The 21,954-nt window shown below is 34.5% G+C and overlaps 1 pseudogene; it reads right to left on the reverse strand.

Annotated features, from left to right (window-relative positions):
• Positions 1-4,102: 4,102 nt before the first annotated feature.
• On the reverse strand, positions 4,103-4,257 carry LOC126032761 (uncharacterized; annotated as a pseudogene).
• Between the last annotated feature and the right edge of the window lie 17,697 nt (positions 4,258-21,954).

Below are 21,954 nucleotides of genomic sequence, written 5' to 3' on the forward strand. Positions count from 1 at the left end.
CATTGGTAGGTTGTGAAATCCAGTTTGTAGCTCACAGGAGAGATAGCAGAATTGATTAAATATCTTTAGCCGTTGTCATTCTTAGCATGGTGATGCCTCTCATAGCACAATAACAGAGGACAAATCCAATATAATTTCCCCCCAAATTCTGATTTCTTTACTTTAGCAGGGAACTTTTTAAAGATGATCTCAAGTATGTTGTTCAATGATTGAGGTTAATGGTGACAATATAATGATAGTATGATGACAGTATGATGAAGTGACAATAAAATAACATTGAAAATAGTTTTAAATAGTACTTCAAAGCATTACTGTGATTTGGGAGGTAGTATATATACATACATATAGTTGATATTTATTTCTCTTTAAATATTCACCCTCAATTTAAGATCAGGAACCATTCGAAAACTAGTTTCATTTACTGAAACTTAATTGCCAGAGACAAGGTAGTAAGTAAAAAAGAATAAATGGGACAATAATAACAGTGCTCAGAACATTTAGTAACACATTGTCCAATAGGACACCAATCTTGACCTTTTGTAAGTCATTTATAAGAGTACTGTAGTGCAATGTGAGATAAGCACATGGGAATAAAGCAGATTTTTATGATTTAGTTCTGAGAAAACCCAATTGTTAATGGGAAAATATAAAGGAGGTAACTATGATATTATATATAAACATGAAAAAAAATCATGGACAAGAAAATAATATATTTAGATAATTAAGGATGAATGATTGTTATTGGGCTGTAGAGAACAGTGAAATCACTCACAAATCATGGTCTAATATGAAAAATTACATGGAAATCTACTCTGCTCTGATTAGAGGAAGTACATTAAAGTATTTTTGTTTGATTGATTTTTGTTTAGGGGCCACATATGACAGTATTCAGGACTTATTCCTTGTTCGGCTCTCAGAAGTTTTAGGATCAAGGCAATATATGGGATTCTGGGATTAAACTCTGGTGGGTCATGTACAAGGCAAACATCTTACCTGCTGTGCAATCACTTTGACCCCATAAAGTTTTTAGTAGAGATCCAGCAGGAAATACTATGGTCACAGGATGCTGACCTGGTCAAAGAACTGGTGATATTTAAGAAAGGCAAGTATTTGGTATAATTATTGGGAAAGAAAGATCTTAAAATGATGCTAAGCATTTGGATTTAATCCACGGTTGAATAAATGGAGAGTTCTGAAAGTCCCAACTATTGTTCCTTAATACATAAAGCACTTAAGACCACACATCCCCTGCCCTTCTATAAAGAGAGCTCTAAATGTTATAGTTTTAGGAGGTGAGGTGTTTGGAAAGGTGATAAAAAAATGGATGGAAATGCAAATTATTTGTAGTCTCATAAACTCACAGAAAGATCACAGATGGTTGAAGGTCTGTAATATAGAAAATGGAATAGGAGGCTTTAAAAAAAACATGATCCATGAACACCATTAATATGATGTGCCTTTCTCTCTTACTTATTCATAATGTAAATACCTGTACATGTGCCCTGTTGTGCCTCAGAGTCATTAAGCTAATTGGTCAGAGGATGAGCAGGAACTAAACAAGTATTAAATTACAAGTCACACACAGTTGCAGTAAAATGTTTATACTCAAACATAAATAACGAAGAAAGAATGACATTTTATCCCTGGATTCCTCACAGAAATTCAGTTAATTTGTTGAATTTAATGAATCATTAATACAGAGGGCGGGTTTGTGTGCATGATTTGTATTCTTTTCCCAGGCAATCGAAGATGTGAGCCTTGAAGCAGAATGAGGAATTTAGCAAAAAAAAATTCCCAAGTTGGTCATTCTCCAACTCTTGTTGGATCTAGGTTAAAAAGAAAACAAAACAAAAAAACTCTTTATTTCAGTTTTCCTCAGAAGAAACCATCAGACTTTCAGACAGAGATAAATTCCTATTCTGTGTACAAACCTGATCAAAGAAGGGTAGAAATTTTCTACATCTTACATTGCTTTAAATTTCAAAAAAGTCACATGTATAAAATGAATGTCTCATCTCTCCTAACCATCTTGTTATTGTTGTTATTTTTACTTGATTTAAGATCTCAGACTTTGGGAAAATATATTTTTCAAGTGGATATATCACCCATATCATATATCTTGAATGTGCAGCTTTAATGGCCTTTGAGTGAAGTAGGGGGTTGGATGACACCCTCGGTGTTCAGAGCTTATTTCTGGTTCTCTGTTCCATGATCACTCCTAGAGCCATTGAGGGGAGCATGTGCAGTGCCAGAGATCAAATTGGCATTTCCTTCACACAAGACAAGGCATGGTCTTAACCCCTGTCCTCTCAATCCCTTAATTTCCTTTGGAGTCATAAAAAGTAGCTCTGTTTTCAAAATACTAAAGAATAGCAGAATTTTTTTCTTTCAACTCTTCTCAGTGTACAGAAAAGAAAAAATATAACATAATAAATGTTGAAAATTAGCATTGAAACCTGTGTTAGGAGCACTGGTTTCTATTCTTCAATATTTTTTATTGATTGAGGTCCTGTGATTTACAATACTGCTAGTGAGGTTTTCTCATTCACATAATTTCAATGCCACACTCCTCACCAGTGTATTCACCCATGTTTTCTGTTTTGCTTTGCTTTCTTTTCAGAGTTCTGAGGCTCCTGACTGAGTCACAGCACACTGGCTACTTCTAGAATTTTTAATACTTTCCATTCGCTATGTCAGGAGATGATATCTCAATATTGTTTCGACTTGTATTTCTTTAACTATATGTGGTAATGAACTCTTTTTCATATATCAATTGGCCATCCTTATATCTCTGTCCTTTGTCACCGTCTTAATTGCCTATTCTTTCTTCTTATACAAATTTATTATTTTTTATTTTGGTTTACTTCATTTTTAAATATTATTCAGAGGACCAATGGCCAATCCATGAAATACTTGGATGAACAGGTGAACAGGTTAAGGCTAGAGTTCAAAGAGACAGTGCCTGCAAAGGCCTTTGGTACTGAGAACAAATAGGAAGGGTCTTCAACTTAGAGGTTCTGAGAGTCTCCCTGGCCACCCTGGTGTGGTTCAAAGATAAATTCAAAGATAAGATGAGTTGGCTGCATGATATGTATATTGTCCTAATCTCTATCCCAACTACTATTTTGACACACAAATCAATACATTTCAGTATGATTTAATGGGTTTAGAGGTAAGTACTCATGAAATTATCATATGCCCAAAACTTATTGACAAACTTTACTTTTAATTCTATGTTTTGTAAGAACATAATGAGAACTGGAACTATAATAAGAAGTGGCACAATTTATACATAGTTTATCATATTGTTGAGCATTACAGTAAAATCTAGGGCTTATTAATCTTAACAGGATCTTTATATATTTTGACCAGTATTTCTTCTTTTTATCCCTGCATCCAGTTACTAATAGCCACTATTAACTCTAAACTCTAAGAGTTGGCTCATTATTTTTATATTTATGCTTTCTCCTGGAGTAATTTTAATTTTTTGTCCTTGTTGACTTTAGAAATGATATACTATTTTTTTTGCCTCTAAGTTTCCCTCGGATACCATTTTCTATAGTAATTCAAGATGAGAATAATTTGAAAACTTTGGTTGCAACAGTTCACAGGTAATTGCCTATGAAATATTAAACAGCACTGTTATTTGCAAGCTTGCATCCAAACTCGACATAGGTAAATTTTAGTACAAACTTTATTGTATTTTTCTCTAATAAGTTTCCATTTATGTTTTTCTTCATCAGTATTGTGTCTCTTCTATGGCACATACTTTCTCTAAAATTTCTCTGGAGCTCTGGTACAAAAATATTTTTATGATTGGGAGAGAATCACATCTGAGTATGTATTTAGGAGATATTTCTGGGTCTGTGTGCAGGAGTCACACCTAGCCTTTGTACCCAAGGGGTTTGTCTAGCAATGCTCAGGAGACTATATACAGTGCTGGGATTTAAACCAAGGTTGTTACCACAGAAGTGTGAATACAATCACTATACTTATAGTCTCTGAGATATTTTACTAATGTATGTGTCTTCTTTTGGAATATTGACTGTTACTAAACATACTAAGTTCTCTAAGAAGACCCCAACAATCATCCTTAAATATTTTTTGTCCCCCAGTTCACAATACAGACCAGGCAAAGGGCCTGTGTTGAGGTATATATGGTATATATATGAGGTATATATGGGATGCATTTACTGTTTCCTCTTTCTATACAGTAAGTGTAAAGAACACAGAGACTGTGGTAAGAATTGGGAGGCCTTATCTTTTCTTTTCTTGTTTTTAATTTTAATATATATATATATAATCCTTCATCAGTGCCACATTACCACTATGCCAAGTGTCCTTCCTCCCCACCTCACAGCAGCCTATACTCTAGACAGGCTTTCTACTTCCCTCATTCAGTCACATATCCTTAAATATTTTGGTTGGCCCCTTATCTCCACTATCTCATCTTTCCCTTCCATTTATTGTCTCTTATTATTATAAAAACATAAGCTAAATTTTATGGAGAATTTTTTTATGTAGAAAATCTTGGATTTGTTTCTTAGCCATCTTTATTCCCCCCTCCCCTGCCCCTACTATTACATTTGTGAGGTTGAGATTTGCTGTTTGTGACTTAATTCAAGAACTTTGTGTTTTCCAGGTCAGTACAAAAATAGTAAACCAACCACCTCATGATCAGCAGTACTGTAGATATAATTGTGTTGCCTTTCAAGGTTAATACATTAGGTTTGATTAATTCTGTCATTTTGGGGTCAAACACTCCCAGGTAAAGTGAGAGCTTTAGAGTTTACTTACAAAGCTGTGTGTGAAGGAAGGAAACATGACTACCCCTTATTTATCCATGCCTTTGGTCTTCCTTCTTACCAAACCCAATTACATTTACATGCCTTCAAATGAGGTCTTTGGTCATAGGTATAATTTTACTCACTCTGAAATTTAAAAAGCTTCTCATAATTCATTGACAGAGCTTGAAGTCTGAAGACTTGACTTAAACCAAAGACTCAGCAGCAAATATTGACTCCAAATCTTATCTGACATCATGGAGTTTGGCCTCTATCTTTGTGCAATAGGGAAAAAAAATCGGTATTTTCAAATTATTATGAAGCTTCACTTTGGAAGTATAGGGAAAAGCATGTAAACTCTAATGTTTTACTGTAAATGTTGCTTCTTCTCATAGGATAAATCCAACCTTCGAACTTGTACTTTAAAGCTTTGATTATACTTTCTCTTCTAATTTCTATTACTATCAAAAAAAATTTATGAAAGGGACAGAGTTCTGGTAATTCTTATTAATAAATGTGCATTACAATTGTAACATGGTTGTAAATGTATTGTCACTTTCCATAATTCATTCATTTACTTTGTTAATAAGTTCAATATACTTGAAAGAATTGATGTTTCACCTGCCTTTACCAACAGCATTAATCTTAACTTTAATATAGTGTTTGCTCTTATAAAAATACCTGTCTTCAAATGTTATTGTATAAATTATAGTAAACAATGGTAAAAATAAAGGCTTACAAAGGACAAAAATAAGCTTTAGAGTCATTTTGAATCATTTTGAATGTTCCATTGTGTTTAGGGAAACCTTGTATATATAATTTCTCTAGTTCCACGCCTTCAAAGAAAGAACTCTTTTTAATCCCTTAATTATACAGTCAATTTCCACAAAATCTCAAATCTCTTAATGGTAGATTTATATATATGAAGTTCCCAATCTTTGCTTCTTTCCTGACTTGCAATCAGTAAATCCTGTTGATTCTATTGATTAAATATCTTTGAAATTCTCTTGCTCTATGATGCCACATGTATTTTATCTAGGTGGGCCAGAAAGATAAGTTGGTAAGGTGCTTTTTTGCCTTGTACACGGATGACCTAGATTCAATCAGTGACACCATATATAATCCCTAAGCTTCCCAGGAATGTTTCTGAGTTCTACCCTATGTGGACAAAAAAAAAAAAAAAGTAATTATTTTTAATTTAGAGCTTCAGATTTTATTTATGAATGTTGTTGTGGACTCGTTTCTGGTCTTTCTTATGTAAATTAATTTTTCACTGAGTCACTCACTCATCATCTACTTAACAGAGTTAATATTGTCCATTTTATATTTACTATAAATATTTTTTTGCTTTAAGGTATAAGCATTTATTTTCTCCATTAAGTGTAATTATTGCCTTGGGCTTTGGCAAATGACCTTGACTAGACTGAGAAAAGTTCCTTCCGTTCATTTCTTCTTGAGAGTTTTTAATCATGAATGGGTGTTGGACCTTATCAAATAGTTTCTCTGCAACTATTGATATAATTTTGTTTTTTGTTATAATGTATTACTTTGATTTACATATATTAAACCATCCTTGAATCTCTGGAAAGAAACTGACTAGGTCATGTTTTATGACTTTCTTCATGAGATTTTGGGTCTCATTTGCTAGGATTTTGTTTTGTACTGTATTTTTGTGTTCCAAGGGTATATATTCTAGAAGTGGTTTAGCTGGATCATATGGGAGCTCAATTTCCAGTTTTTGGAGGAATCTCCATATCACTCTCCAGAAAGGTTGAACTAGTCGGCATTCCCACCAGCAGTGAATAAGAGTTCCTTTCTCACCGCATCCCCGCCAACACTGCTTGTTCTCATTCTTTGTGATGTGTGCCAATCTCTGTGGTGTGAGGTGATACCTCATAGTTGTTTTGATTTGCATCTCCCTGATGATTAGTGATGTGGAGCATTTTTTCATGTGCCTTTTGACCATTTGTATTTCTTCTTTATCAAAGTGTCTGTCCATTTTTTCTCCCCATTTTTTAATGGGATTAGATGATTTTTTTCTTGTAAAGTTCTGTCAGTGCCCTGTATATTTTGGATATTAGCCCCTTTATCTGATGGGTATTGGATGAATAGTTTCTCCCACTCAGTGGGTGGCTCTTGTATACTGGGCACTGTTTCCTTCGAGGTGCCGAAGTTTCTCAGCTTAATATATTTCCAAGGATTAAAGACCTCGATATCAGACCTGATACCTTAAGTTATATAGAACAACATGTAGGTAAAAACACCCCAGACATTGAGACTAAAGGCATCTTCAAGGAGAAAACTGCACTCTCTAAGCAAGTGAAAGCAGAGGATTCTGTTTTAGTTTCATAAAACCTCTTTCTGTTTCTTCAAATTCTGTAAGGGCCTGAAAAATATTGGTAGTAGAACCTCTTAAAAAGTTTGAAAAAATTTGTTTGTGAATTCATCTGCTCTGGGCATTAGTTTACCATTTTAATTTCCTCAATAATGATGGTTCTATTCATATATGCCAAATCATTTTGGAACAACCTTGAGTATTATAAGAGTCCAAAAATTAATCTATTTTTTCTAGGTGCTCTTGTTTTGTAGCATAGAGTTTTTTAAAGTAGTCTCAGATTACCCTTTGAATCTCTGTAGTATCTGTAGTAATCTCCCCATTTTCACTTCTAATTAAATTTATTAAGTTTCTCTCCCTTTCTTTTTGAGTTTTGCTTGCTATTTTTTTCAAAGAACCAACTTATTCTCTCCTTGATCTTTCAGTTTTTTTATTTTTAATTCATTAATTTATGCTCTAATCTTCGTTATTTTCCTCTGCCTACCTATTTTTGATACATTTGGTTGATCATTTTCTAGTTTTAGAAGCTATATTTTTAAGTTATTTATGTAGACCCCTTCTTCCTTCCTGATGTGTGCTTGCAAAGCTATAAATTTTTTTCTTAATATGTGCCCCACATATTCTGATAAATTCTCATGTGTTTCCAGGAATCTCTTGATTTCCTCTTTGATTTCTTCTCTGATAAACCAGTTGTTTAATAGAGAGCTGTTTAATTCCCAGGTGATAAATTTCTTTCCTTTGTCTTTTTGTTGTTTACTTCTAATTTAAGTGCATTATTATCTGAGAATGTAGTTTGTAAAATTTTTATCCTCATGATTTTATAGAGGCATGTTTTATGGGCCATCATGTGGTCCATTCTCCAGCATTCTCTATCCTGGAGAATGACTCTTGTATATTTGAGAAGAATGTGTATCCAGTTTTCTGGGGGCAGAGACCCCTATTCATATCTAATAGGCCGCTCTCTTCCAATTTTTCTTGTGTAGCTAATATATTTTTAATAGATTTTAGCCTGGTTGACCTATCATTGAGTAACAGGGCAGTGTTGAGGTTTCTCACTATTATTGTGTTGCAATTCATGTCTTCTTTCAGATTTGTCAACAATTATTCTACACATTTTGCAGATCCCTCATTGGGTGCATATATGTTTAGGAGTGTGATTTGTTCTTCTTGCTCAAATTCCTTGATTGTTACAAAATGTACATCTTTGTTCCTTATAAATTTTTAAGTCTAAAGTGTATGTCATCTAGTATTAATATGGCCACTTCAGCAAAGAAGTTGTTTTCTTGAATCTATGTTTATTTTTGACCATTCAGATGTGTTTCTTTTAGGCAACAGAATGTTGGGTTGAGCTTTTTTGATCCATTTTGCCACTTTGTGTCTCTGAACTGGTGCACTTGTCCATTGATGTTGAAAGAGATAATTGTCATGGGATTTAGTGTCAATTTTTGTAGGAGTTTGGGGTGTCTATTGCTCTTAAAGTAGACCTTTCAGATTTTCTTTTAAGGCTAGTTTTGAGCCTGTAAATTTCTGAGCTGTTGTTTATCTTGAATCTATATATGATTCCTTCAAAACTGAACTTAAGTCTTGCTGGGTGAACTATTTTAGTCAAAGCATTCATTTGGTTGAGTTTTGTCACTATATTCCACCTCTGCTTTCAGGCCTTGATAGTATCTTATTACAGGTCTGCTGTAAAACTTAATTTTTTTCCTTTTTGATTTGCTGCTTTTAGTAATCTATTCCTATCTGTGATATTTGTCTATGTGACTATGAAGTGTCTTGGTATGATATTTTTTTGGATCTCTTTTAGCTGGTACTCTTCAAGCATGCAGGATTTGATTGTGTGTACTCTTTAGCTCTGTGTTTTTCTGCAATGATATCCTTGACTTTTGATTCTTCACGGGAATTTTTCTTCTAAGTCTCTGGGACTACAATGATTCTTATGTTGTTTCTGTCAAGTTTATCAAGGACTTCTATTTTTTTTTTGTCTACATTATTTGAGGATATTTTCCCATTGTCTGTCACTTGTTTTAAGGCTCTTTTCTAATCTCTTCTGTTGCACGGAGTTGTTATGTATCTCATCTTCCAGCTCACTGATTCTTTCACCCACTGTTATTCTGTTGGAGAGACTTTCCAGTGAGATTTTCATTTCATCTACCAAGTTTTCAGTCCTGTCATTTCAGTTTGGGGTTTTCTCATTTCTATTTTCATATTCTTTTGATGCTTATCTGTGGTTTGCTCAGTTTGCTCCATGCTTTCTTTGAGTTCTATGAAGATTCTCCATATTTCTTCTCTAAAATCCTTATCTGAAAGGCTTAATCGGTGGTTGGCACTTTTCAGGTCATCAGAGCTGCCATCCTCATTCAATATGCATGGGGGAGATCTGCATTGTTTCCCCATTGTCACCCTTGTAGTGTTGCCTTTTCTATATGTTATACTGAGGTCCATTGACTAGGAGATGTGGGGACCATGGAGCTGAGTGGAGCGACTAGGCTCCTCTGGCTATTTGTGGGCGAGTTCCACTCCCATGGATGTTCCTTTCACCAGCTTTTCTGGGTGGGTTTATCCCAGAGCAGGCTGCTGCATGTCTGAATGGCACCAACATTAAAATGTGAGTGGTGGAAATCAGGCTCTGGCCTTTCAAGGCATAATCTTCTAAAACCTAAGTCTGAGGCAAACTTCCAGGGAGGTACTGCGTATTTCTAGCTCTAGATTCTCAGTATATTTTTCCTCGGGCCCTTATTTTATCCATTTGGAAGCTCGACTCCCTCTTAGATCCCAGGGACATTCACTGAATGAGGCAATGGATAGACTAAAAGGTCCAAAGAGGTGCATCCTCAAAAAAACCCCACTGCATTCAAACTGAGTTCTTGCTTCCCAAGGAGAATGCCTGTGTGTGAAAGCAGAAGCATTGACATTAGGGGTGCTTCTACATTTAGGACCACTCAGAAAGCGGTCTTTTGCCTTATTGGCTTTGGAGAATATTTTTAGACTACATATAGTTTTCAGCGTTTCACACACATCTCCCTTCCACCACACCTTCACAAAGGTTAAACCTGCATTGTTGTTTGAAAGCTCTCCTGGCTTCTCCATTTATTTTCAAAAATATTTCCCCTAGTAAATCTCTTGCATCTTTAACTTAGTCTTCACTTTTATTTCTCATTAGTTCTAGATTAATCCAATTCACTTGTAAAGTTAGAATCAAACTAATATATAATATATTTACAATAGCTCATAGCTTCTATTTATCATGATACATAACAATTATTGTTGGTATTAATTTATTATGCATTCTAAATGATATATTATGCCATTATCAACTTATCAATATACCTATATTTATCTCTGTCTCTATATTTATCTCTATATCTTCCTCTATTTGTAATTCTGTCTCATTTCTCTATATCCATTTCTATATGAGGATATTTACATCACCTATTGCTGCTTGATATCCAGGTGTACCATAGCCCAGAGTGTTTATGGTAAAAGGACAAAAAATAGAAACTCTCCTGGGAAGAAAGTAGTATATAAAATTTTTATAACTCAGAGGACATCACTACCTGACTATATCTTAAGTCTGCAAAACAGTACGAATGTTAGCCAATGTTAAAAGTGATGTGTCTTGAATGATAGATATATTTATACAAATCGTGGTCTTAAGATTACTGCTGTGTTAAGAGTGTTTTCAGTCTGTTCTTAAATTGAAATGAGATGTCTCTCAGATGAGTTTAAAATGGTGAATATAGTAGCTCAGCAGACGGACTTTAGAAGATGCAATAATGCAATGAGATATCACTTCAAAGGTTTATGCTTTAGATTCTATAATTTCTGTAGATATCTGACATGTTGGAAGATATCATTTTATATCAGAAGTTTTTGGTCTTGATGTAAAATATCTATCATTTTTAAATCCAGAAGTTGAGAATAATTGACTGGGTGTAAGGACAAAAGTCCTGCTATTTTAGGCAGTGTAGAATTGTTTTAAGAAAGCCATTTTATCACTAGATCTTTCAGTGGCTTAAAATTTAGATATCAGATATACTTAACCTTCTGTGGGATTCTATTTCCATCTCTTAATTTTTACAGATGCTCATCAAAAGGGAAATCCTTAATTCAATTTTTGTGTCTGCTTTTAAGAAACATAAACTGCATTAGGTTAGTTATTTATGTTCTATGTATTATTTCATTATACTGATTGATAAGTTTGGTTTCAAAATTAAGTCCTAGAGATAAATATGAATGAATTTAATTTCATTTACTCAGCCTTAATTAAGTAGAAAATGTGGATATTATTTGGGAAAATTTGAGAGAAGATCATGAGAAAAGAGAAGAGATCAAAGAAAGAGAGCTTTCTTTGAAATTAGAATAAGAAATTAGAAGAATTAGAAAATGGTAAGAGAATGGGACTACATGATATTGGACACATCAGCAAAACATTCTAATGGTTACATAGTCAAAGGAATTTTATTTTAGCAACACATATGATGCAAATTATTCTTCTTTGCTTCATTTTGTATTATTTTTCTTCATTTGTAATCAGCAATAAAATGTTACACAGAGATCTCATGTCATAAATTTTTAAAGATAATATCATGTCATAAAAATTTAAAGATAAGGGGCCAGAGAGATAGCATGGAGGTAAGGCATTTGCCTTTCATGCAGGAGGTCATTGGTTCGAATCCCGGTATCCCATATGGTTCCCTGTGCCTGCCAGGAGCAATTTCTGAGCCTGTAGCCAGGAATAACCCCTGAGCACTGCCGGGGGTGACCTAAAAACCACACACACACACACACACACACACACACACACACACACACAAACCAACAATTCTGACAATAAAATTTAAAAAAAAAATTTAAAGATAATATCTGTTTTGAAAACTATTATACATAGGTTTATAAAGTTTTAGAAATGGTAATACTCTTATCTCTAAATATATTAAATTCAATGGGAAACAGAACTTAAAGTCTTAGGTGACAGTAATATTTGTTCTACCTATGGTACTGAAATTAATCTTCTCTACTCAATATTATTTGGTTGTTACTTGATTATTTGCTTGTTTTACTTTCTCTGTTACAATTTCATATGGACAGGGACAGTATCCATCATTCAATGAACTACAAGTAATTAATAATGATGACTTACTCCTTCACTATTTTTAAAATAAGCATCTATGAAAATAAGTATCAGGTAATATGTAATAATGTAGGCATCATCCAGTAACCTGAAATTTTCCCTGTAGATATCTTCTCTTGGGAAAATCAGTAATTAAAACCTTCCACAGAGACCCTTAAATAAATCATTAGAGAACAAAGTTAAAAATGTTTTGGAGCAAAAGTTTTTTGCAAAAAATTTTCCTGGAAAGGGAGTATAGTGTTTTCTGCCATCTAATCAACCATTGGTGTCTTTTTTAAATATTACCAGATCTCAGCCATGGTGTTCTCTCTTTTGGTATATGAGTAATGGTTGTCCATCAGTATTCTTTAATTTTTACCCTATTCTTTCTCTATTCTTTCCATTATTTTCTATCATTATTGGATATTCATATTAAAATTACCCTACTTAAGTTACTTTAACTTTCTCTCTTCTGGCTAGACTCTATCCAGAAATAAACTCAGAACAGGAAGTTTAAGAAATATTTTGACCTGACACTTTTCCTTTCCATAAAACTTACTTATAAATTCTAGATATTTCTATAAAGTTTCCAGAACTCAACAAATTCAAAGCACAAGAGAAATGTACAGTATTTCACTATTCTTCTTAATAACAATAATAATAATAATAATAAGAAGGATCTTTTAGAAACAAGAATCAGCAAATAAGTAGAATATGGTTAAAAATGTGAGTGTTGAGGCAACAGAGAGATAGTCCAGCAGTAAGACCTTAGCCTTGGACTCAGCCGATCCAAGGCAGATCGTGGTTCAAATCCCAGCATCCCATATGGTCACCTGGGCTTGCCAGGAGTGATTTCTGAGCACAGAGCCAGCAGTAACACCTGAGTGCTGCTAGATGTGACCCATAAAACAAAAACAAAAAATTGTGAGTGTTGAGCAAAGAGAAATTCAATAATTTTTTCTTGTGTGTTGTGGGGCAGATTCCAAGTGGTGACCAAGGGGGGTCCAGAATCCCACTAGTCATTCTTGACCAACCACACTGTAAATTCAGGGAAAGGGCCCAGAGGAAGTTAAGGTGTGAGAATTTATGAATGCAAGTATATGATATTGCTTAAACCTTACTGGGATCACATAAGTGGCACAGAGGGCCTCAAGGTTAAAACTCAGCCACTCTTTGGGTTATTATAAGTTAACACAAGCAAAACTACATCTATTTATTTTTAATTAATCATGTTATACAAGAATTGAATTCAGACTTGTAAGTCATAACTACTGTACTATCACCCACCACCCCATAATTAGATAAATTTCTTAGGCTAACTAAAATGTTCATTAATTTTATATAATACCAATGTGAAAATTAACCTCTGAGAGGGGAATGGAATAGAAACAATTTACCAAATCTATTTTTTGCTTGTTTGGGGGACACATCTGGCAATATTTTGAGTTTACGTCTGGCTCTAGGCTCAGGAATCACTCTCCTTGTATATTCATGGAATCATATATGGTGCTAGGGATAAAACCCAGGTTGGCACTGTGCAAGTCAAACATCCTATGCACTGTATTATCTCTCAGGCCACAAAACTTTAATAACCTTCTTTGTCCTTGGGTAATGACTCAAAACATGTGGTTCTCAGATATGTGTGCGTGAAGATTACCTACACAAGTAACTCCCTATGTGTCATTCATGCAACAATATCATCTGACATAAAATTAAAAATTAAAATTCTAGAGCTCAGCTCAATAATTTGGATCAGAAACTCTTCATGTGGGACTAACAATCTGTATTTTAATGATATGATATGTACTAAAATATGATAAACATTAACTAATGATACTATCATCTCATAGGTAGAAAAGTTCCATCTTAAACAAGTTATAGATTAACAAACTCAAAGAATTTTTAAATAATAACAAAAATGTCCCATCAATTTTAGGGGTGAGTGACAAAGAGGGCACGACATAAACTTGAATTAAGAAAAAATCATTTCTAACATATTAAAATGTGAATATTATCAAAGATGTGAGCACTTAAATGGAAATAGAAGAGAAGCCATTGGATAAATAAATAGGTTTTAAGCACTGATTAAAGAAATTCGAGCCAAAATATATGCACTTTAATGGTCTTTCATTCAAAATATTTTTCCATTTTAAAATTGAGTAGTATATGATGTTGCTGCCTTGGAAATGAAATCAAAATTTTCTTGTGAAGAGAGAAGGTCCTGTGAGGTGAGAAACAATTCTACCAAGCTCTCCCTCCTTCCTCTTTTGCCTCCACAGAACTTGTACTTGTCCATATGCTTCTTTTCCAGATGCTTCTTTTCACTTTCCATTTAGGTGGCATTTTCAAATATAGAAAACAATTTTACAAACTCCCTGCCGTTTTTATTTTGCTTTGGCTCCGCAGAGGCTCAAATAATTTATGGAAAAACAGCACCTGTGTTTTCACAGGAATGGTGTTTCACAACACTGCTAAATTTCAAATGAAGGGAATCTACTTCATCCAACTTAAATGGCAAGAAAGTTCTCTCTCCACTTTTGGAAATTGACTGCTAAATATCCCGTTACTATTTCCTTGTCTATAAAATCCTTTAACTGGGATATAAACAAATAATAGCAGGCTCTACCTTTTGGGGGAAAAGGAAGATAGTTGGTTCAAGCAACTTTAGAATGGGAAGAACTTTCAGGTTCAATATTTTCTCTGAGGTTATATCCATTAGGTCAGTGAATTCTTTGCATGGTGTTAGTCCTTTTGTAATTAAATAAGTATTAATTATTTCAACACCTGTTATATGAGGAACCATATGTCATCTCAGTTTAATATGGAAAAGCAAATGAGTATAATTCTTTTTTCATCTAAAATGGCAGTCAGCATGCTATGGTTTATAGACAGGGCATCTGTTTTGTTAATAAAATTTTACTGGGACACAATCACAACTCTTCACCTGAACTCTTCTGTAGTGCTCTCCCTAATTTATGTCTCTATTTTCAGAGTTTTGCTTTTGGATAATTTCTTCTGTGCTACTTCATTTTCATTAATCTATCATCTACACTGTCTAATTTACCTCTACTATTGCTCTCATTCATCAGATATATCATACTATATTATTTATATATTATTCATCTATTTGTTCATCTATCATTCATTCATCACCTAATATTATTATAAATTATATTTGAATTTAAAAGGCTGATTTGTGCATCTCTCTGACATTTTGAACTATGTGAACTTTGTTATTTCTGGATTAGTGTAGATTAGTCTTTGCTCTACATTTCTGGTATTTTATTAACCTAGTGTCTGACATTGTGTATTATACTGCTGGATAGTCTACACTTCTTTTCTATAGTGAATAGCCTTCTATTTTGTTTCAAGAGAGAGCTAGATATTTTTGTGACTTGGGAAAGATTAGTGGGTAGAGGATAAAAAGGTTAGATATTTAGCAATATTCACTATTGAGAGAGAGAAGTAGTGTCTGATATTACTAACCAGACCAGAGTGAGTTGTAGTTTATGGTACATTTGATAGCAGAGCAGGGCCTTGAGCTAATGTATCCCAGCTACTGAAGTGAGTCCTTTTTATATACTCTTCCCAGCATCCTATGAATCATGAGATTTTCCAATCTAGCTGTAGAAATTCCCATTCCCTTAGTACTGTGTGACTGAGTGATACTATTACACATCATGTTTTTCATGTATTTTTCTTTTTGTGTTGTGCTTTTTATCACTTGCATTTGTTTCTCAGACTTGAGTCATATACATATGGCCTTCCATTTGACATTCAGAGAGTTCTCCCTTATGGCCTTTCATGTCTCTGATAATATGTCCTACAAAATCTATATATGTTTATTTCTCTGATTACACTTCAGAACCCTTTCCTCTGCTCAAGGATCTTATCTCATATTGATCTTTAGACTGGGGCCTCTCACATCAGTGATCTGGTTACAGATATTCTTTCTGGTTTTATATAGTTCAGGGTCAGTGTCCTTTCTAAAGTTGAGTCTCGTGTCTTTAAATCATAGTTTAATTCTTTGTCATTTGCTATTTTTTCATTCAGGAAATTAACTCAGATGCTAGCAGCCCATGTTGAACTGAAGCAGAAATAGAGGGCTTGATTATTAAAGAAGAGTTTCGATGATATGTTAAGGATTAGGGATGTTTACAAATAAAATGTTTTCTATATGGTGTATAAACATATTAAAAGTCATCTCTGAATACAGAAAATTGCTCTGAGATCTGTATAGATGAATTTGTATAGGAATTAAGGTACATGTCTTGTCCAACAATGCATGAAATCCATACATGGAATCTCCAGTATCACATGTTCCTGAGACCTATTAATAAGTGTAACCTTGGAAGACTATGACAACTTCCTAGGGAACTGGTTGTACCTGGCATCACATACTTAGATTTTAGCATTAGACAAGCACAATCCAATATATTACTGGGATTGTCTGTTGGGCTCTCTGAGCACCATTTGGGATTCCCCCACAACCACAACATGAATTGATCTGTTTATCTCCAAGTGTCATACTGATTATATCATTTTAAGAGTAATACTGTAGGAAGAATTTTCATATATATTGTGCTTCAAATTTTTTTCAGTGGGCTGGGGAGATAGTAGCATATTAAACCCTTGACTTTTATGCAGCAGGCCCACTTTCAGTCCACTTCATCACCTATAGTTCCCCAAGTCATGCCAGGAGTGAATGCTGGGTTCAGAGCCAAAAGTAAACCATGAGAACTGCCAAAAGTAGACCCCAAACAAAAAGATGCTTTTAAAATAAGTCATATATCTTGAATTCAACCAGAATTCATAAAATATATTGAAGAAAAAAATCCAGAAAAACTTACCAGGAAATTGACTGTAGAGGTGTTTTCAATGACAGACCCCAGTAGAAAAAAAAAAACTAAACAAATGGGACTAACTCAAATTAAAAAGCTTCTGCACAGCAAGAGAAACTCAATCTCTAATAAAAGGACACCATGATGAATGGGGAAATATTTTCACAGTACATCAGGTAAGAGGCAGATATCCAAAATCTATAAAGCACTTACAAGACTCAACAACAACAAATGCCATAAACTTCATCCAAGTGGGGAGAGGAATAAACAGACATTTACCCAGGGAAGATATATGAAAGTATAACAGGCATATGAATAAATGGTCAGCATCATTCATGATTAGGGAAATGCAAATCAATGCAGCATTAAGATATCATCATATGGGGGAGAGCGGTGGCGCAAGTGGTAAGGAGTTTGCCTTGCACATGCTAATTTAGGAAGAACCATGGTTCAATCCTCTGGCTTCTCATATGGTACCTCAAGTCAGGAGTGATTTCTGAGTGGATAGTCAGGAGTAACCCCTGAGTATCACCAGGTGTGGCCCCAAAACAAAAACAAACGATAAACAAAAATACCAGCATTAAGATATAACCACAACACCTGTGAGAATACACAGATCAAAAGTCTAAAAATAATTTTATTTGTGAGATTGTGGTGATAAATAAACCTTCCTCCACTGTTGGTGGGAATGTAGTCTGGGTTCATTCTCTATGAAAAAGCAATATGGAAATCTCACCGAAAAAAATGAATAGAACACCCAAATAACACAGCGATATCATTTCTAAGGATCCAGCCTAAAATGCAAAAACACTAATTCAAAAGGATATATAATGGGGGCCGAAGTGATGATTGCAGAGGTAGGGGGTATTTGCCTTGCATGCCAGTGTCCCATATGGTCCCCCAAGCCAGGGAGTGATTTCTGAGCGCATAGCCAGGAGTAACCCCTGAGCATCACCGAGTGGGTGGCTCAAAATTAAAAAAAAAAAAAAAACAAAACAAAAAATGGATATATGTATTGCCTATCACTGTAACATTTGGTATAATAAGCAAGATAAGCAAACAAGTAGAATGTGCTATCAAGGATCAAGAAAGCTGTTTTTTTCCCAATTTCAGTGCAAAGCTTTTCCTAGTATCAACAGTTAGCCATCATGACATGACTATTTGAGTTCTTCCTCTGGATCCTTTTCCTTTACAGCTGGATGCTTTCATCAGTCTGAGTTCATTATAATGCTGTCCTGCCTCTCAACAGATGGTACAGTAACACAATCCCCAGACCCTGACTCTTGGAAAGGTAACAGCTGGCATTTCAACTGGAGGGAACTTGAAAGAATAGCTAATAATTTCCCTAACTTATTGATCTGCTATAAAACTATTGTAGTTCAGAGAAAAGTTTAGCCACTGTTATGTGTCCTTAAGAAAAAATAATGATTCTTCATGAGTAGAAAATAAGATATAGAATTAACTGCTTTCAGCTAGGAAGACACAAAAAAATTGATAGACACACCTGGTTGGATTTATAAGAAGGGTCATTGGAGACACCTTATTAAAAGAGAAAAGACAATTATAGTTTCTCTGAAGAAAGTTCTTGCTTCTGAAGAAAGGGGGAGAAAAACAAGTGCTAGCACAGTCAATATATATTTGAAATGGCTTAGTTTTGGGGTGTGACTGAAGTTTGTTGCTTTCCTTTTCTCTTTCTTCCTCCTTCTCCATAAGTTTATGGATATTCAGGGATATTTCTTTAGCAATTCAACATTGAGAACCTGAATCTATTCAACTTCAAATTTTCATCTGTCTTCTGCAAGATAGTGCCAATAAGACTTCTAAGACAGAGCCCTAATTATATTCCTGCACATTGGTGTTCTGTAGCAACTCTAGAGTTATTAATTATGATAGTTCTTAATGCTCTTGGCCATCATATGTGTGTACAAGAGCTTTTTTATATTGGTTGACCTACAGCTGGTTTGATTCTATTTCTTGGTGTTATGTGTAAAGCTCTATTGACTACATATGCATTGGTTTATGGTGTCGGAACATTGTTTTCATTTACGTGGGGGCTTGAACATAAAGTTTAATTTTTATTTGTTTTTAATTTTTATGGTTTGCAATATGGGGCTTCTCCTGGCTAGTTAATTCGTTTGCTTTTGTGGGCTCAAGCGACTAATGGGTTGCTTGGCAGTAGAACCCAGTGTCAGTGACAATACAAAGAAAGGTGTCTTACCTGCTCTCCAATCTTTATAGCCTTCTGAGAAGGATCTATTGAAAGTTTGCATTTGTTAAACTGTTGAAACTATAGTGGCCACTTATCAATTTAGTACTGACTTTTAAAATACTTCATCTGTGGCAGACAGGAAGTGATACAACTAAGAAAAATATAAACACATTCTATAGAATATAGAAGCAAAAATAATGTATCTCAGAGGGAAAGGAGGAAAAGGGACAAATGCTAAATTTAGGAGTAGGAATGACATTTGTTATAAACATCTTGTAATTTTTTGTTGATAATAAGCCTGAGCACTTAAACCCTAACTATATTGTTACATCCATAAAAGCCTCTCACTACTTCCTAATTGTTTTATATGCATGCTGTCAGAGTTATATATGTCTATTGCATTTTTATGATAGCAATACTACTGTAAATATTCATACAAACTCCATATTCACTTATTACATACATGTAACTTGGAAGTTGAGACTAGTGTCCCACATCAACAGAATGTAAATCAGGCCTTGATTTAGTGCTAAGGTCAAAAGTGGTTTCAGTTTATTGACTATAATTTGTATAAGGTTGAGATCTAATTTAATAGAAGGTCACACATCACGGCTAACAATAAAGTTATTGGCAAAACAGTTAATGGATCCAACTGCAACTACATTTATAAAATCACCATTGAACTGTAACCATAAGTTGTCTTTAGATACATGAAGTTAGCAGAAACCCAAAACATCGGATTCTGTGAGAATTAGTAAACTATTAAAAGTGCTTGACTATTACATTTTGTTTAGCTTTCCTCCCTTTCCTTAAATGCTAAATACTGCTCTGGTAACCTAAGATATGCTATTGATAAATACTAATTGGGAAACTGGTGAAGTGATGTTCTATTTTGGAGACAATTGACAATACGTGTCAGTAAGTCAGAATGATATTGAGGTTTGCCATTTGTAGGGTGTCTGATCCTATAAAATTAGAAAGATTATCCATTTAAAATCCCATATTTAGTCAAAGACAGAAAATTCACATTTAGGAAGAAAACAAGTGTCAACAGTTAAGCTTTAGGTGCAATATGAACATGGGAGCAATGATAGTAGAACATCTGAGTGTCTCTGGGGCCCTAGTGGTATCACAGCGGTAGGGTACTTGCCTTGCACGTGGCTGACCCAGGACAGATGGTGGTTCTATCCCCGGCATCCCGGATGGATCCCAATCCAGGAGAAATTTTTGAGCGCATGGTCAGGAGTAATCCCTGAGCATCACTGGGTGTGGCCCCAAAACAAAACAAAACAAAACAAAACAAAACAGCAACAACAAAAATCTGAATCTCTCTATCGTGGGGACTGAAGGGTACCCAGAGCACAGAGCTAGGAATAAGCCCTCAGTACAGCTGAGTGTGGCTTCAAAATAAAAACTTGTGCTACTAAAATCATTTTCAAAATCTTGAAAAGGGTTTGAATTTTTAAGTTATTAAAGTCTCAACTTAATGATTATAATTATTATGCAGGCAAGTATTTCTTTATATGTAAATATGATAGCATGTAAGAATTGGTGAATATCATGTCTGCAATGGCATAGAAGAACAATTACTTATTCAACATTTAATCAGATTTTTTCTTTAATTCTATGGTTAAAAATATACTGTGCCAAAGAATTCTCAATGTCCATTATTAACATGATCATCAAAGGAAACGAATATGGGGCCGGAGAGTGGCGCAGAGTGGTAAGTGTCTGCGTTGCCAGAACTAGCCTAGGACAGACCATGGTTCAATCCCCTGGTGTCCCATATGGTCCCCCAAGCCAGGAGTGATTTCTGAGTGCATAGGCAGGAGTAACCTCTCAGAGTCACCAGGTGTGGCACAAAAAATGAATATTTATGTTCAAAACAGAATTAACCAAATATTACAAAGTAATTACATCATGATAGCAACCAATTCCCAGGAACCAATAGATTACTAGAGAAATTATATAAACTATTACTAAAGGAATGTCTAACCACAGCATAGACTATGCAAATATGTGGAGCTGGAGAGAGAATACAGTAGGTAGCACACTTGACTTACACATACCAACCCCAGTTTGGTCCCCAACACAGCACATGGTCTCCCAAACACCACTCAGAGCGATCTTTGAGCACTGATCCAGGAGTAAAGCCTGAGTACTGTCAGGTGTAGCTCCCCCAAATTAAAGTATATTAATAGATGAAAATACCAATAAAAATAAGACAACATGCAAAAAAAATCTTTAAAACAAATTAGTGAAAAAAGACACGTACAAAAGAACATCTATAGTGTAATACAGTTGCTATGGTTTAATATCAAGAAACTATAAACAGTGATAATGGAAATCAAGAGTAAAGCATTTTTTTGGAAAAATATTTTTAGAAAGCTCATATGGGATCTTCAAGGAGCAAAATGTTTTATGTATTAACCAGACAGCATTTGTGCTGGTGTATGCAGTTGGCATAATGTGTTCAGTTGCACAATTATGATTATGTGTTTTATTGCAAATAAAAATATGGCCTCAGTAACTTAGTATGAACATTAAAAATTTGCTGCAGCAGAAAACCTTAGTCTCTGATTTTCTCATTGCAGTATATTCTGAATATAACGAATATAACAGTCAACAATCTAAATTGCTCATTTTGCCTTAGAATTCTGGTACATTCCACA

The sequence above is a fragment of the Suncus etruscus genome, chromosome 16 (assembly GCF_024139225.1).
Source record: "Suncus etruscus isolate mSunEtr1 chromosome 16, mSunEtr1.pri.cur, whole genome shotgun sequence".
Classification (NCBI taxonomy): Eukaryota; Metazoa; Chordata; class Mammalia; order Eulipotyphla; family Soricidae; genus Suncus; species Suncus etruscus.